Below are 18,876 nucleotides of genomic sequence, written 5' to 3' on the forward strand. Positions count from 1 at the left end.
TTCTAAAAAATTAGAACGCCAAAAATATTTATCTTTTTATGGTAGCCTCATAATGACAGAGATTTCTTTTGACCCCTTTATATTTTTTTCCACTTATATTATTTATATTTGACATGTACATATTTTTTAGACCCCTCAATCTTTGATTTTCTTAGTTGTACTATTCACTTATATCCTAATCTCAACAATATCTTCAATTATAGACCTACCCAATAAGGTCAAGGGTAGGTGGCATGCATACATGCACTATGGAGGGCTCACTCTTGGAGGTATTCAAAAGAATCATCCAAAGAAGGACCCCACAAGGACCTTGTGCAGTGGAAAAAAACGGTCGGTTTTGCTGAATTTTTAAAGTTCCCTTGCTCTCCGAATTTGAAAAGGTGATACAAACAAAAGTTGTAGCTCGTGGGCTGAACTTTTGTCTCAAATTTGTTCATATTTTTTTCAGCTACGAGCTGTGAGCTATGATTTTATTAGTGGACCCCAGTTTTCCCATGCTATGCAGCCACACTCTCTCTTCCACTTTATCATTTTCTTCTTTCACACACTTCTCCACTCATCATCCCCACCTCTCTCACCACTCCTCTCTGCACCCTACTCACCTTTTCCTCAACCTTGAAGAATAAGAGAAACCATGGTGAACTCATACCTCCCACACACAATTCCATTCCAAAATTGACCACCTAGTCTCATTTTTCCTCCTCCAAATTACCCATATCTATAAAGAACCCACAAAATTCAGCCTCTTCTTTTAAAAGACAGCATCATGGTGGTTGATTACTCAGCTTCAATTACCTTGTCTCTCAAGGAAGGTCAAGAGTGGAGAAAAAATGTACCGTCAAAGCTAGTGGACCGTCAACAAGCGTGAAAATTGGCCCTACTCAAGACACGCATCAACCTTGTAAGGAATCCACCTTTTTTTCCCTCTTAAGGTTTTTTCTTCCTTATTTGTATCCTACATGGATACTCCCATTGTAAATATCCAATTCCATTTGTAAATTAATACTAACTCTACTAACACTAACCCACTATGAAAAGTCCTATCACCTCCATTTCTCTCCTTTCTCTTTCCCCACCAACTTCTTGATAATTCCAAGCAAAAGAAATTAGATAAATGGCTGAAAATCTAACCCAACCATGGTTAGAGGAGTATCCCTAGCCTTCAAAATTGCTATAAAAGGAGGGTGTGGCTAGCACAAAAGGGGGAGCCATAAGCAAGAGCACTATGCTATAGCTTGAGAAGCCAAGCTCAACCTCTCTAGAAGGAGCTCTTGAGTGGAAGCTCATTGTCTTATGCATGTGCATGTGTTGTAATAGGGGATTAGCAAGGGAACTCTATGCCATTGTAAGAGAGAGAGTGATCATTCAATTGAGAGTAGGAAATCTATCATTTCTCCTACTAGTGTAAGCCCAACATTTGCTGAATCAAGGAGGGTGGATTTGGACTAAGCTTGGATACTTTGTCTCCCTTCCAACGTGAAGTAATGGAAAACAATGATGCGTAAGTGTCTTGGTGTTTTTTGTTATGTTCTTGATAGCTTGTCTCTGTTGTTGTCATCAATCTAGCCATAAATCCCACATACTATAAGAGGGCGACAGGGTGGAGAGGACTCCCCTGGCCTTAAGACAGTGATTGGGGTGGCTTTTCTTGTGATGTGTTGTGGTGAAATTTACGCAAGCTATGTTGAACAAATACTAATCTCACTTTGATTTGTCATGACAGATTTGTAAGAAGGTATTAATGCAACAAGCACCCCCTCCCCCTTTCTCTCTCTTTCTTAAATATATAGTTGTGTTTGCTTGATCATTTCCGATACATTTCAAAGCAGCCCGAGCACTATCTCTCTCTCTCTCTCTCTCTCTCTCTCTCTCTCTCTCTCTCTCTCTCTCTCTCTCTCTCTCTCTCTCTCTCTCTCTCTCTCGTGTTTTAGTGTGTGAGAGTGTTCCATTGGTGTTAGGGTTAGTGTAAATTCCTTGCTTGTTTGTGGGTTGCTCTAACGATTCTCCTCTTTTGCGTCCTAGTTCGCTCTTAAACTAGGTGGTGCCCCTGGTGTAGTTGGGATTTGACTGTGGGTTCGTTGTTTTGGTTTGTGTTAAGTTGTGCCCCAGCCCCATTGAGCAGCACGGGAGCCTTGAAGGGTTTCTAGAGGTTGCTCTTCTTGTTGCCTGCCCCGGACCGCCTCAATGTGTATCCTATAGTTTTCAACATCATCAGGCACTAGACATGGAAAATTGCTTATCTAGCTAGGGAAGACGGATGATAGAGGAATGCAACCTACTAGCCCCAACCACATCTAGTTAGGTATGTGATCCCTCATAACCAACAATTCATTATGTTGAAAATTGCAGACTGGCAAATATTGAAAAATGGTATGTTTCATCGCATAGAACTGTCAGAAAAATCTTGTGGGCATCTTTTCACATTTCCCAAACGCATGTGTGTGTACGCACTTGCTTCCCGATATGAAAAACCACCCATAGAAACCAACCCATGAAAACTCTTAAGAGTAGCAAATGAGAGAATGGAGGGTCCTCATCACTATATCACACAGGCATGGTTAAATGAGAGAATGAAGCGTCCTTATGTTGAATTTTTCTATTTAGAAGCGTTGAAACCATAGATTTCACCAGGTAGACAAATAGTCCTTTACACGTATATGATGCATTATCATGCATCTAGACTGCTACAAACTTTGAAATTTTGCTACAAACTTGCTATAAATTCTAAAGACCAATATCAAGCCAAGGTCAATGGATAAAAGGTGAAGAAAAGAGAGAAATTATTAATCTCACCATCATGTATGTACTATGGCTGCACCTACAATGACAAATTTTGACTAAGGCCAACATCTGTCAACTCTTTGAAGAGGGTGGAGGAGCTAGTAATATAGGGTCTCATAGTAAGACAAAACCTCAAACTTGAGTTGAATCCAACATTCTACAAACCCTGGGGAGTGTAACCCTTGATTCAATTATTCAAGGGTCAACCTCTTGCTTTAGCTGACTTGTATTTTGGTGCTGTCATCCAATGTTTTAAGCACCACTCGAAATAAAGTTTGTTCCAAAATCTTGGACAACCTTTAAGTTGGAAAGACTATAGTTTTTTGGACATAATTTACGAATATCTATACTTAAATTTTTCAAGAAATAAGAGACCCTATATGTGTCACTCATTGCTTTTGCTACAGACGGAAACGTCACGGGTCTTGCAAAATAGAAAAAACAATATACTACAAGCCATGAAACGAACAATCTTCATACCTCGAATCGCACAACACGTAATCCAAGTTGACAGTTGTACACGAGCAGAGAGAGAAAGAGAGCGTGATAGAACGAGAGAGCACGTGCAAGCGCACCTCCTAGAGCGGAGTGCTACGCCGGCACGGCGAGAGAGAAGAGAGGAGAGGAGAGAAGAAGTACACAAACACTGGGTGCAATCTCCCCGCGTGCAAGAGTGACCATTTCCCTTTTGCACGTATTTAATTTATAGATTCTTGAATGGTCAAAATGAGTACAAACTGGCCGGCCGGTCATAAATGGCCAAAGCTCATAAAGAGCACTTGAATAATAAAATGTACAGAAAATATGATATCCTTTTGCAATAGCTTAGCTCGGTCAAGCCTTTTCCACCTGTCACAGCTGCAATAAATAATAAGATATCAATTCCATAACATATCTCTCCATTGCAAACCATTTGTCCTCAGTTGCGAAGATAAAAATCAGCAAACAATACTTGTCAAAAACAGTGATTAGTATGTTGTGTCAAAAACATCATATAATAAAAGAAAAATTTATGAAACTAAACAACATTACCTTATGCCTGTCGTCATCCACATACTACCTATTCTAGTGTCCCATACCACTAGAATAAGCAGTATATGTTATACCCTGATGAATCAGGATATCATTGGTCATACTCATCATTGTATAAATCAATTCTCATCAATCTCAAGTTCACTTCCATAAATACTATCGCGATCGAAAATCATCATATACCAATTTCAAATCCAAATTGAAAATATCTCTCATTTTGTATACCCGGGTAACAAAATCACACCAATTACAGTGGTGGCCAGCCACTACAGCATGATTTTGTGATCGATGTTGCCTCATCCGGCGAGTCTACACCAATAAAGCGTGTTGCCTAAATCGGCGGATCTGCATTGGATATTGTTTAAAAATAAAAAATCTGAAGTTTATTAATGTGCTGCCTAAATCAGCAGATCTGCACCAAGATGAGTATCTACACACTCCCTAGATCGGCGAATCTGTGTGTGCGTGACCAATGGACTAGACAAGGCATAATAAAAATATAACATTTATCATATGTGTGAGATCAATTTGGAGCATGTTTGGGTAGAAGGGTACTTACAAACTGTTGTTCATGAATCCAGAATATCTTAGCTGATGTGAGTAGCTATAGAGCTTAATGACAAATCATGTCAACCAAATTTTCAGTCAATGCAAGTAGGAGCCAAGATGTGAGAAGTGTTTGATTTCATAGTGTATAGGACAATGACACAAACAAAATATGAACAGAGTAGTGATGTATTCGATGGACATATCTGGAGGGTATGTTACAGCTGAAAACGTATGTACCTGTGTGTGCATGTAGAGAGAGCTGCGTTGTCTTTTTGGATGGAATTAGTAAACACATCAAGGCATACTGTGACACAATCTTGTATGAGAGATTCAGTATACTCAACCAAGTAGTAATGTATAGATTAGTTTAGATATTTGATTGATAACAAGGAAGGAAGGTATCATAGAATCTAATAGAACATGGCTAGTATATTATCACTCAAGATTTTACTTTCCAAAATATAACAATGAGATGAATTATATGTTTGCCTCACATTATGATCTGCATCGGTTGGTGTGAATCTTAAACAATAAACAAGTTAGAAAAATGAAGATCAGTATCAAAATCATTTGGTTAAGTTTAGTCAAGACAGAGACTGGTATTTTTGTAAAGTTGTGGTAAACTTAAGAAAGATAATGGTGTTGTCTATTGTGACTGTAATTAACAACCAGTAAAAGATAACAATGGGCCATTTGAAGAGGACAAAATCAAGAAATCTTCACAATTTTATAAGTGCAATAAATTTTAAGCCCTACATAGGAGTTTATGGCAGTTGACAACCTCGGTAGATAGAAGGAGGCACAAAAGGATCATGTAGTATGAGTCATAGAAGTAATTATATGAGTTTGCAAAAGTGGTTATCACAAACCACTCTTAGAGTAGGAACGTGTGTAAATATGGTCATACACAATTTTGTATTTAGCCCAATCAACAGTATGTACCAAGTTCAAATACAATGCTGACGAGATAACTAAAAATGGGTGTTCAATATTCAAGAAGATCATGCTGCATACTCATTGGGGGAAAATAAATTATTTTTTTAATTTTTTATGGATATTGTGCAATAAGAAGTCACAAAAAAAAATCAATAAGAGCCTAATACTAGTTATCGAAGGGAGTGGTTCAATTATTTGCTTTTATCAATACACACTAATATTGCCTAATTTCGAAGTATAAGGTCAATTGGGCATCTTAGATGCTATTTCAACATTACAATGATGGTTTGATACATTGTAGTATCTTGCCATGTGGGTGAGGCCAATCCTCCAGAGGGTTTTGAGTGAGTAGCTTCATGGAGACCTTGAGATCGGGAAATATTCAGGGTCATGAGAAGATGAGTAATTGCAGAGCCATGTGATAGGTTGCTTGATCATAGAGGCCCTTCTACACCATGACGGTTTGATAATTAAAATATGTGTGGGATCATTGGTACCAATGAGATCCGATCGTATCCATGAGATGAACCGATGATGCCCGATAGTGCCGTGGAACTTGCTGCTGTGAGGAGAGATATGAGAGCAGGCTGATACACTCCTTGTGAATCAATTGGAAGTCTAGGTACTTAAATAAAATGAAGTAATGGGGGTGTCAAAGAGTGGTGCGCACTTTGTGTACTACCAGAGCTTGATTAAGGAGGGTTACATGGCAGAAGATGGGTGGGAACCACTCGTGGTTCAAATTATTAAGGGGGGAAATGGCCCGGGGCAGTCACTTATCAAAAGCTTCCTATATCACGTGCGTTCAAGAGGTTATTAATAATACCTCAATATATATACTATATTTACACTACGTTTCTATTTAAAAAAACCCCACCCCCCTCTGTATGTATACATTTTGATACATTTTGATCTTTTAATAATCATCTCCAGTTAACTCACGTGATAGCATACACATTCTAAAAAGTGACCGCCCCGGGGGAAATGGAAATTTTTTTTTTTGTTTTCTTTGGTAAGTTGCCTACAATGATGGCGAGGGTATCGCGCACGTGGAGCCGCCGGCGCGCAAAAGGAAACCAATGCCGGAGGAAGTGGGAGCATGGGTCATTCTGTGGATGAGAATCAGGACACACTTCACAAGAGAAGGTGGAGGATGCGGCACTGTAGAAGAGTTGGGGATCTGCAAGAGACCAAGGGAGCTTCGTTCAGAAGGGGGAGTTGGCGATCAGCAGCTCAGCAGAAGGGCATCAAAGGCCTGGGGGTCCGCCAGTTATAAGAGAAAGGGTGGCTTGAGAGAGCACCCCGAGAGGAGATCTACAACGTAAATGGGGGAGGTTACCGAGAGTGAGGCTGTCTGTACATAGAGGAGGGCCAAAAACGGCATGCAGGCCCATCAGTTGCAAGACCTGGCGACGAGGAGGGGTTGGGAGTTGTGGGTTGGCCAAGATGTGCTACAGACAGGAGGTGGTATTTGACGAGTGTGGGAGATATGGGTGGCGACAAGAAAGGGGTTGAGTAGTTGGTGAACGACGGTCAATTAGATAGAGAGAAAGGAGATGTTTGTTGTGTTTACTGGCATGCAACGGCCGGCTGCCTGTTGACGAGTGAGAAAGAGAGAGAGAGAGAGAGAGAGAGAGAAAGATGACTGGAGTTTGTAGTTGAGATGAGGTAATTGATGGCTGCATGGGGCTGCCATGACAAAAATTGGACGCCACAAGTGAGATTAGTGAAAGAAAAACTAGCAGCTAAAAGGGGGCTAGAGAGAGAGAGAGAGAGAGAGAGAGAGCTATCCGTTGGAGAATGTGTGCATGCAATTGAACCTCTAGGTGTGGAGCTAGGAGTTGAAGCCAAAAATTGTGGTGGAGTGTTGACCACAAGTGTAGGTGGGTGATGGCTACACGGTGGGCGCCATTGAAAGAGGGAGGGAGACGCCAACTGCTTGGGCGCAGAGAAAGAGAGAGACAGAAGAAACCTGGTGGAGTCTGCATGGCGAGGAGTTGGTGAGTTGGGAAGTGGTCTCAACCAGTTTGCATGGAGAGTGGGTGGTAGTCCTGGTAAGAGAGAGAGAGAGAGAGAGAGAGAGAGAGAGAGAGAGAGAGAGAGAGAGAGAGAGAGAGAGAGAGAGAGAGAGAGAGAGAGAGAGAGAGAGAACTAGGTTGTGTGTGGGTGTGCCGCCATTCGGCCAGAGAGAGAGATAGAGAGAGAGATAGAGAGAGATTCGATGAGGACTACCAGAAGTCTCATGCGATCTAGCCGGGCTGGTGGTGTGAATGGTAAGGCACACAGCTGCGTCATCAGTTGAGAAACAGAGAGAGGGTTAGTGGACGGTCCCTGTAGTGAGAGTGAAACAATCGGTTTCTAGAGAAAGAAGGAGGGACAGAGAACCTACAAGGCATGCACCATAGGTTGCGCAAGAGAGAGAAGTCATGTTTTCGGCAGGTCAATCATTATTGGAGCGTCTTGCTGCATGTGAAGACGTCATTTGATGATGACATCGCTGGAAATCCGGTAGCTCAGTTGTTGCTTGAGCGTCGAGCCATTGATGCTGAAAGTGGCAAAGGCCTCACAAGCAAGGTTGCGGGGCTCCAACCGTGAAACAGAGAGAGAAGTTTTTTAAATTTATTTTCTTTTAATAAACCTTTGGAATCTCTTGGGTCTGCGTCCCACCAGTACTTATGGTACTTTGAGTTACCCTGGCCATTGTGGGTCATTATCGAGGAGGGGTAGCTTCTTACAAGGCAAGCGTCGCAAAGGTCCCTTGTGAACCAAAAATTTATTCTCATTATACTTCTTCTACATCATCATCTTCTTTTACTATATAGACTCTCTGATTTAATTAAGTATTCGTCTTTATCATACGTCACACACATGCATCCTATCATTACAAGATTTGCATGTGTTGATTGTGCTTGTTATTGTATGTATATGTATTTATATATTAACAGTATACAAACCTTGGTCCTACTGGTATAAGACTATGACTTTTACGATCCTAATTAGATCTCTTTCATTAATTACCAAGTGAGGAAGGATTAGCAGTAAGTCGTTCAAAAATTTATGAGGAACAAATAATATTTAAGAAGCCAAAAAATCAAAAAATAGAAAAATTGGATAAATGCACTTATCTTTGGTGTATAATTGCCTAGATCTTCGCTCGAATGCGAATTCGTAGCCTCTCTAATTGCTTATTACCAAGAGCGTAGTCTTGCGCTCTGATACCACTGCTACAGACAGAAACGTCGCGGGCCCTGCAAAATAGAAAAAAAATATACTACAAGCCATGAAACGAACAAATTTGCATACCTCGAATCGCACAACGCATAATCCAAGTTGATAGTTGTACACAAGCAGAGAGAGAAAGAGAGCGTGATAGAACGAGAGAGCACGTGCAGGCGCACCTCCTAGAGCGGAGTGCTATGCCAGCACGGAGAGAGAGAAGAGAGGAGAGGAGAGAAGAAGTACACAAACACTGGGTGCAATCTCCCCCCGTGCAAGAGTGACATTTTCCCTCTTGCACGTATTTAATTTATAGATTCTTGAATGGTCAAAATGAGTACAAACTGGTCGGCCGGTCATAAATGGCCAAAGCTCATAAAGAGCACTTGAATAATAAAATGTACATAAAATATGATATCCTTTTGCAATAGCTTAGCTCGGTCAAGCCTTTTCCACCTGTTTTACAGCTGCAATAAATAATAAGATATCAATTCCATAACAGCTTCACTTAAAGAAACAAGTGATAAAATCACAAGGCCTGCCTATGATAAAATTACAAAAAAGTTAAAAGGTGAATTTTCATTGAGATATACATGAAGTTTTATGGGGATTACATGATGGAGTATGGTATCAAATGAAGGTATTGAAAAGGGATGGTTGGCTTGATTTGCGTGAGGAGGTGGTTTTTTGTTTTGGTTGGAGAGGTTGAGGGGGGGGAGGGATTAGTGGAGAGTGATAAGGAGTGATATGAATCATTTTGGGAGCAAAAGATGTGTGGATGAATGATCTGACCAAAAACAAAATCTTGTATTTGCTATCAAGGAGCTAGGAGGATTTTTGATCCATATGTGGTCGAGTTTTGAATTGTAGATAGTTGTGATATGATGGATTTGTTGTGTGTAGCCATGTGATTGGAACTCTGTCTGCAATTGTTGGTATTGATTGTTTGTTGGTTATTGTCAATGTTGAAATCTCCAATGATGACGGTCATTTGTTTATGATGGGATTGTTTCATTAGGTTGGAGAGTAGTGCTAGCAATGAGGTTGTAGAAGCTTTTGGAGATTTGTAAACGCATATGATTTCGCATTGAAGTTTTTGGTTTAGGTGGAATATCGCTTGAATGATTTCTATGCCTTGAGTTGAGATTGTCTTTGAAGAGTGAAAAATGATTGTAGTTTTATAGTAGATTGAGAGACCAAAGTTGTTGTAATGGTGGATATGGTGGAAGTTTGGTTCAAGATCATTAAATGGAGCTTTTTGTTTTGTTTCTTGGAAACATAAAATATCAGAAGCAAAGAAGTTTGCATCGTCTTTGATGAACTTGAGATATTTGTGACTAGACACAATGTTCAATGATTGTATGATATGATGTGTGTCCTTGTATGTGAATGGAAATCTTGTCAAATATTGCCACTTTGCTTCTTTGCTTAGGCGGTCTAGCTCATTGCGAACATTCTTGTCGATTTTGATTTGACTTTGTTGGATTGGTTTGAGAATGTGAAGATTTGTTGGATATTTTATACGAGAAAGAGCTGTATAAATCAAACCATGTGAATTTATTAATGTTGGATCAAATGCCACTGCAGCCATTGTTAAGCCTTGTGATCTATGGATGGTGCGTGCATTTGCTGCTTGGATTGGAAGCTGAGTTCGAGATATTGTGCTCAATGCACTTTGACCTATTTGGAATTATTTTGTTGTTTGAAAAATAGGTGTCCATTGGGGGTTAACATGAATCTTGTATAGTCGTTGGTTTGCATTTCGTTGTTTCAAACCCGTGAGGTGGTCAAAGAATTCTATCCATGCAAGATGGGATGCACCTTTTCTTTCTATGTGTTTGAGGACTCCGTCTGCACCGTTAACAAGCCCATCAGAAATGTCAACATTCCCTGCACAAATCTCTACAATCATTCCTTCTTTGAGTTCTAGGATTGAAGATAAACCTGCAGTGGTTTGTGGATTGTTGGCGTGACAAGATTTTTTGAACAAGTCTTATGAAAGACATCTTTTGCATGGATGATGTATGGTTGAGTTGGCAAAGTGTTGAAAACAAGACAGTTGTGTGAGTTTTTTAAGTTATTGGTGAAGTACAAATGAGGTGTTGTCAATTTGTCAAACGATGTATTGGTGTGATTAGTGTTCAGCATGCACAAATCTTCAATAGTGTGCTCTGCTTTTCGTATTCTATTGAGAATTGTGACAAAAGCTTCATTTGATTGATGCATTGTTTTTTTTAACTCATGACATTTTATATGTGTGTGCCAAAAGGAGGCGAGAGTAGTTGCAGGGAATCTTGTGGCTCGCTAAATATCCAACAATCTCAAACTGGGATTGCTTGACATAGGTCGCCACAGAAGATGACGTCTAAACCACCAAATGGTTGTATGTGATTATGTTTGATTGATCGTAGTCTTGTGTCTACAATACGGAACAGTCTATTCCCAATCAAAGATGCTTCATCAAAGACGACCAACTTGACATTCTTATACAATTGTGACAGCTCTACAAGACTTTCAGATGCGAGAGAAATATTTGCATGGAGCACAAGTGGCAAACGTAAGGCTAAGTGAATTGTTGTGCCTCCGAGATTGAAAGCTGCTTTCCTTGTGTATGCCATTAATAATGCTGTTGGCAAGTCGACATCAAATTCCAAGGAAGCACTATAATGACGGATTAAGCCTTGCACAAGTGCTTGCAAAGTGAAAGTTTTTCCTGTGCGTGCACCTTCAATTAGAAAAAGGTGGATTGGTTCTTTTGGATGTAGTTTCTTTCTAATCATTATGTCATCAAAAAGGGAGCATTGTTCAATGTTTAGCTTGGAAACAAGCGAGTGGCATTCATTGTTGTCTAGTGCTATCTTTCGAAAGGAAGGTAAAGATTTAATATTGGGTTTTGTTGGTTGAATATCAAGGCTCAAGTCATACTTGAAGGCATCACTGTTTGCAAGTGCTTAAGACGCATGCACTGAAGTTGATTGACTGGTAGTTGGATGCACTTCCAATTTAAAATATTTTTGGTGGCTCTCATCTATGATTGGATAGTTTGAGTTGTACTTGTCTTTCCAAGAGGCAACATTTGTTTCGAAAGTTTTTTCATCACCAACAAATGGCAAAAACAGCAAGCAAAGGTAATGTCTTTCTGCATCTTTCTCCAGAGTGAAATTAGCATATCTAATGACTCGAGGTTTCTTGGATTTGTGTGGGGAGTCGTGAATGCATTGGTAATTGCTAGTGTAGTCAGCCAAGCATATGTCTTCAAGATTACTTGGACGTCGAGTGTATTTGGTGACTAAATCCTCAAAGAAAATGTTTGTGTCTTCAGGATCCAAAGAATTCAACATAGCTCGCCGTTTCAATAGCAATGTCCGTTGGCTTTCGTAATCTGCATTAATGAAGACAAATTGTCTACTAGCACTATGCAATGGCAATGAAAGAGATATGTATGTGGCTTGTTGTGACGTCATCTCTGGTGTGTTGATCAATGCATTACCAATTTTCTTTAATCGCTCTAATGTTGACATGTTGGTTTGTTTGCAATTTTGAAGTATATGTTTGATTGTTTTGCTTGTACTGGAGTCATTTTTGGTCATGTATGATGTGCAATATGCAGCAGCGCCATGGCCATTGAATATGAATTGGACATCAATGTTTCCATCCCATAGATTGCACAATTGTTTGTTGAAGTTGTTTGTGTAGATGTCTTTTAAATTTCTTTTCAACAATAGTATCGGTTATGTGATGTTGACAGAAAGAGATTTGATATACTCATCCTCAGTCATTTGCAAGGAAATCAACCAATCATTAAATGAGATATTTGGTTCATGTCCAAGAGTTTGCAGTTGATCATTAATAAATCTATTTTTTGCCAAGAGATTTTCCTTCTCAATCGCAGATGTTGTTATTCGATGCATTATGATTGTCTGATGTGAAGGTGGGCGTGGAAAGCCAAAACGACAAAGAGTTTTCCGTTTTCTACATGTCTTGCGATGGTGGTGTGTTTGTACACTCCTGAGAGCCTCGTCCAAGACGTTCTTGTTAGTAGTGATGTGCATGTCAATGAAATGTGTTATTTCATCATCACTTTCAATGCCAAATAATTGTGCATTTTTTATCCAAAGCAATCCATGGTCATGTTGGCTTCCTCTATGTTGAAATTCGGTGACAAAGAAATAATCTATTAATTCACAAATGATTGTATTGTTGCGTTTCAATTCTTTTTTCATTGGCTGAAATCTATGCACATAATATCGAGCAGTTGTGATAGGATCAGAACGAACAAGTGCACTAATGAACGAAGCTTTGTTTGGCTGCTCTGTTTGTATGATATGAGGATTTAACTTTGACAAACAATCTATTAAGGGTTGACATCTTTGTTCTGCACATGAAAATGTGACAAAGAAGGTTGGTTGGCCTAGTTGGCGAATCATTGCGAATACATTTCGCTTAAGTTTTGCCATGTAATCAGTTGATGTACGCAATGACTCAAAATCATGGTAGCCAAGGTCTGATGATAGTAATTGTTCAATATTGGTGTTTGCTTGAACATCTTTTGCTTGCAATTGCTTGCCATGAAGCTTTCCCTTTCGCAAACGAACCCAAATAGAACCAAGCACTTTCAAGATGATAATTTTCATTGTTTTGAAGAAAATATTCTCAACACATTTAGCATATCGTCTATCTGCATTCTTTAATTCCCATTGTGCCGTCTTTTGATAATTTTTCTTTGCAAGCAAGTGATATTTTCTTTTTTGGCCAAAAAAAAAAAGCTGGAAATGAAAATTCTTCGCAACAATCATCATCAAAAACACTCAAAGGTGTAAATCCTTCACAAGGAGCAACAATTGCAACCTGAGCATTATGATCAACAACTTGTTGAGCACTATAAATGCCATGCACCAATGTGTATGTTGCATCTATGTCGTCATCAAATTCTTGTTGTGGAGAACAAATGATATCTGCTTGAACTGCAAAATTGGTTACCCAAGAGGTGTCAATTGTGGCGCCATACTCAATATATAATGGTATTTTTAGAAGGTCTACCAATGCACGATGCACAAAAGTTGGACGCACAATACCACTAAGGTAAGCATGGTCATAACTGAGTTTTCATTTGATCTCTACCAAGATAGAAGCTTCTTCACTAAGAAATCGCGGCAACATTTTTTGCACTCGAGACAAGTCTGCCATTACATTTACAATACTTCCACGTAAACCAAACTGACCTTCAAAGTTCAGCTCACGTATTTGTGCAAATGGTATTTGCAATGACACAAGACGGCTCTCGATTGTGTTCAATGTTTCTACACTAGGTATTTTACATCCAAATTCCATACTTTGCACCATACAAAACATTGGTTGTTGTCTCTTTTTTAATGCAGATTTGCATGAGTAACAAACTTGGAATCCAACATTTTCACAAATAGGCACCTGTTGTATTTTTCTCAAGAATGCAAACTCTGGTTTTGTGACATTGTGCAGGTTATGATGAAACAAAAGAGAGTTGCAAGATGAACAAGGATATGCAGGCACATCTTCTATGTTTTTTGCAAACAATGAAGATTTCGTGGAAGACTCAAGCTTGCTTAGTTGATGGATTCTTGATGACTTACACATGTTGTATATCTTGGTCTTGATTTGCTTCAATGAAAAAGAGGTTGAATGCAAGTCTAAGAATGTCTTTGCAATTTGATGAGAACTACCATTGTTTGTTCCAATCAATGCAGCCAATTGTGATGTGGCATCTTGACTCCATACACAACGCATACGTTTATGAGGCTTTGGCCCAATAGGAAACCAAAAGTAGTCACCATTTCTATTCAATGCTACTAGTGTTGGAAGAAAAGATGAGGAAGCACATTCTGAACCACCAACAAAGATAGAATTAGTGAAAACTCTTGCTTGAAAAAAACATATTTTGCATGTTGCGTTCATGAGGCTACAAACCTTTTTAACTAATTCAACACTTATCATCAAAGACGATTGACGAGTGCGCAGCAACGGCAAGATAGGTTCTTTCAAGTTAGATGACACAAAGTGCTTATCAGAAAACCATGACTTTTACCAAACTTTAATAGTATCCGCATTTCTTGATTCAATTTCTTGCACAAGCATATCTGAGAGTGTACATTCCAAAGACTGAATTGATATTTGGGAATGGAAAATATACAAAAGTGGTTCCAAAACATCTTTGTTATTAGGAAAAGAGGATTCAAAATCCGAGAGCCTATACATAAGTTGGCCATCCACATAAAATTGCAAATCCATAGTCGTAACTGTTGCAAAATGGTGATAAAGCAAGGTTTCACTCTTCTTTGAATGCAACAACCGAACCCCCCTTGTCGATTGTGAACCAGCCCGCCTTTTTGAAGTTAAGCAATGAAGATTTCAGCTCTACTAGGTTATGCTCAAAGTAGTGTAAAAACGGTTGGGAAAATCCTAGAATGGAGTCAACAATACCACCTTGTAAAATCACAGCAACGACCACTCCATCTTCAGGATAGATTCTAGCGGGCAGCAAGGGAGACTTTACAATTTGTTTTTTCATACCACAAGTGTATCAAAAAGGGTTAATGGCTTGAAGGATAACATTTGTTCCCTTGCATAATCCACAAGAGTATTCAACATCCAAACTGTTCACGCTTGCAATCTCCAAAGTGCCAAACACCTACAAATAAAGCCAAGTAAAAAAATGCAACTGCAAACCTTATAAAGTGAGATTTTTTACCTTCTTCCCAAAGCCCAAATTGGAAACTTGTTTGTGCAAATATTCTTGAAACAGATTGGAGAGAGAATCAGGAAGTGAACACAATATTGTAGCATCCACAACACTTAAAGTATTGGAAATCTGCTTGAAAATGTTGATGTTGCGAGCAACACAAGTGTAAAAGCCTTTAGCTTTAACCTCATGTACCATAAGTTGGTAGTCAGCACGTCTAGTAGGCACAAATAGAAGCTGGCCAAAACACATAAACAAATGAGTGAAGTTTTAGTAAAGCTTATTAGCACACAAGAGTGAAGAGATTCTTACACTAGCTCGATCACTTGTTGATGGCCCATCAGCAACAGTCAACCGAAAGCTTGGAGTGCCGTCACTTTTAATAGCGTTCTCCACCTTCACAACTATAAATGCTATTGTTGAAACGAAGTCATTATCGATAGCATCTTGGGAGATCAAGTCCTTGATCTTTTGCTCAGGGTAAAGTTGGAGGCAGCAATCAAACGGCTCCGCTTTTATGACCAATGTAGTAGCATCAGCATATAATGCCCACAAACATGTCCCACCATCTTTTACTACGGCTCTCTTCACATAACCTCCCTCTATTCGAACATAGTCATTCACAGCAAATGCCTCAACAAAGTCGAAAAGGTAAATTTCAGTCACAACAAAGATAACACTGTGACGAGCCTCTCTATCTAGCAGGTCTGCACGCAAGTATCTACCAAAGTTTGACTTGGGTATTTTGTAAGTACCATATTTGCTGAGTACTTTTCCTTCCAAAGCAAATCTAAAATCCGCAGTTTCTGATAATTCAGAGATGGTTAAAAGCCTTAGCGCTGGCGTAATGGCCAACTGAGAAGAAAAAGACTCAACATTTAAGTCCTCTTTCAAGCATCATCTTTAACCAAAGGAGAATGAGAATGCAGAATCTGCCAAGGACCTAGATGATTTACCTAAAAAGAAACAAGATTATAAGGCAATAATCTTGGCCAACAGTATCAAGCAAAAAATAGCTTAACATTCACCTCTAGCGATTTGGAAAGCCTTTTTCAAAGACATGGATGCTTTCTTCACACCTCCCTTAGGACTTATCTTTTTGGATATGGGAGAAGACCCAAGACTCCGACTTTTCAACCTAGGAGAGGGTGAAAGGTTGGCTGCTGTAGCACTGTCAAGAGCCTTGGAAGGTAGTGTTGGGGTGGTGTTGGATCAAAATCCAAAAGTGGAGAGAATGGAATCTCATGAGCAGCCACATCTAAACAAATAAATAGTTTAAGCTCTAGCTCTTGAACAATATCAAACACAGCTCAAGAAAGACATCAAACACAACTCAAAATAGATAGTACTAACCATCCATTGATGTATCCATGGTTATGTTGAGCTTGTAAGCAGCAGGTTGATACTCAACCTTCGAGAGAGATAAGATGGGCTAGCTGATACTTAGAAATATAGAGAGTTTACAAGGCAGAGCAGTGGATAGAAAGAGTTGTGGCTTTAGGAAGCTTATAAAGAGAGTTAGGAGAGTAAAGTTAAAATCCTTCACGTTCATGCATAGCAATAAATATCTTGGTCTTTAAATAATGCCTTTATGAGGCTTACAAAACAATCATGACATTTTTTTTAAAAAAATATTTTATAAAAATTTATAAGTACCACTATAAAAAGTTCTTATTCATTAAAAATCATTTTATTAATTTAATCAAAGCGTGAAGCTAGTGAATAATGATTGGAGCCATTTCTTTTTTCAAAAAACAATTATTGTTTTAAGTAAAGATTTAAAAAAGAAAACTTTAAGACAAAATCAAATTTCACACACTAAATTTAAGTTTACAATAATCTAATAAAAACAAGAATAAATTTGATGATTTGAATGCAAAGGTAGCCTAACATTCATTTACTATAACCAATTAACTTAGTCGAATATAACTCCCTGCTGGCTTGATTATTTTCAAGATCACATATGATAAAACAGGACGTAACCCAAATACAAGCTGGTAAAACCGAAATATGCATGTAAACTCTGCTCGATAATCAAACAAAACAGTAGCACATAACATCCACAATAGACGACCACATTCTGCTCGATAGTCAAACAAAACAGTCGCACATAACATGCACAATAGACGAGCACACACACACACACACACAACAGAAGGGCCATTTGCAAATGTCAGTCCATTCAATAATACATACATAGACCTTTCAATGGATCTAAGAAACGGGAGTTGAAAAGAAAAGCTCCGACATCATCATCCCCGATGACGACTTCGCATCTGTGGTGAAGGCGGTGAGGGTGGGTCGCTCTATCAACTTCAAAACATTCATTTTCAGCTCACCGTAAATGTGACAGCACTTAATGAACTTTGTCGCAGCGGTGTCATCAAGCAATGTGCCATTGACGATCGTGCAGCTATTGTGGGTGAACCTCAACATCTTTCATGCCTGCAGATCCAAGCGCCGAAACCATGCGACCCTCTGTCAAAATAGGGAAGAAAAGCACTTAGTGCCCATTAAGCAGGCTCTGTTGGGGGCTTCAATACCACAACTTCCATGGAGACGGAACCATGGGCCCCTCTGTCAAAACAGGGAAGAAAATCACTTGGCAGCCCATTAAGCATCCTCTGTTGGGGGCTTCAATACCACAACTGCCATGGTGATGAGGACACGAAGATGTTTGACCACACATTCTAAAATTAAATGCATCACAGAGCCCGCGCGCACTCACTCGCTCCACTCAATGAGTGCTGACTGTTGAGGCCAAAAATCACACACATTGTCGCTCTTGACTCTCGCACATGCACTCAAGAACACAGAAACGGCTTCGGTCAAGTGAGCAAACCAACCCACACACAGCTCACAGGTGCCCGTGATTCCCTTCTCCACCTTTGAAGGGGCTCCAAGCTCCTGACAACCCCCCCCCCACCCCCCAAATAAAAGGCCCAAAACCTCGAAAGAAAATCAGAAAATAAAAACAGCTCCACCCCATAGCCATTGTTTTACCCGCAGAGATCATGGAAACACATACACATGACAAGGTTTACACATGCAGGTACGCCCCATTGGATATGCATGCTCGGAGTAGGTAATCAGCAGTAGGTTAACCAGGCTCTGGTGCCGCCCTCAAGGAGCACTGCTGCCCTGTCAAAAAGCCCCATTTGGTAACCGCGCAGGTGTTGCCCCGCCCTCAAGGAGCACTGCTGCCCTGCCGAAAAGCCCTAGTTTGTAAACGCGCAGGTGCTGCGTTTGCCTGGGCCACCCTCGGAGCTGTGTCGGGACACCACTCAGCCGAAACAGAACTTCGGTAAGGCGCGTGCCACTATCACGCATGCGGCATACGCATGGCAGGAGCAAACAGCATGCTTTGCCTGGCCCGCCCTTGCAGCAATGCAGCTTGCAGTGCAGGTCACAGTGCAGAAGAACGACCTCGTTACCCTCCCATCACCAAGTGACACGGAACAACCCAACCCTAACTCACACTCAAGTGCCCTCACCTCGAGGTGCACAACCCGCGCACACAGCTGGAGGCTTCATCAAGAACATCACCTCACCCCAAAACCCGACGACTCACGCCTCACAGCCTTCATTTAAAGAAGGGAGAAAACATAGGCGCCACAACGACACCCCATCACTTCACTTATCTCAAA

The 18,876-nt window shown here is 40.0% G+C and overlaps 1 pseudogene; it reads right to left on the minus strand.

Annotated features, from left to right (window-relative positions):
* Nucleotides 1-14,737: 14,737 nt before the first annotated feature.
* On the minus strand, nt 14,738-16,601 carry LOC147433085 (uncharacterized; annotated as a pseudogene).
* Nucleotides 16,602-18,876: the final 2,275 nt, after the last annotated feature.

Source organism: Adiantum capillus-veneris, chromosome 20 (genome assembly GCF_014529385.1).
Source record: "Adiantum capillus-veneris isolate H3 chromosome 20, ASM1452938v2, whole genome shotgun sequence".
Lineage (NCBI taxonomy): Eukaryota > Viridiplantae > Streptophyta > Polypodiopsida > Polypodiales > Pteridaceae > Adiantum > Adiantum capillus-veneris.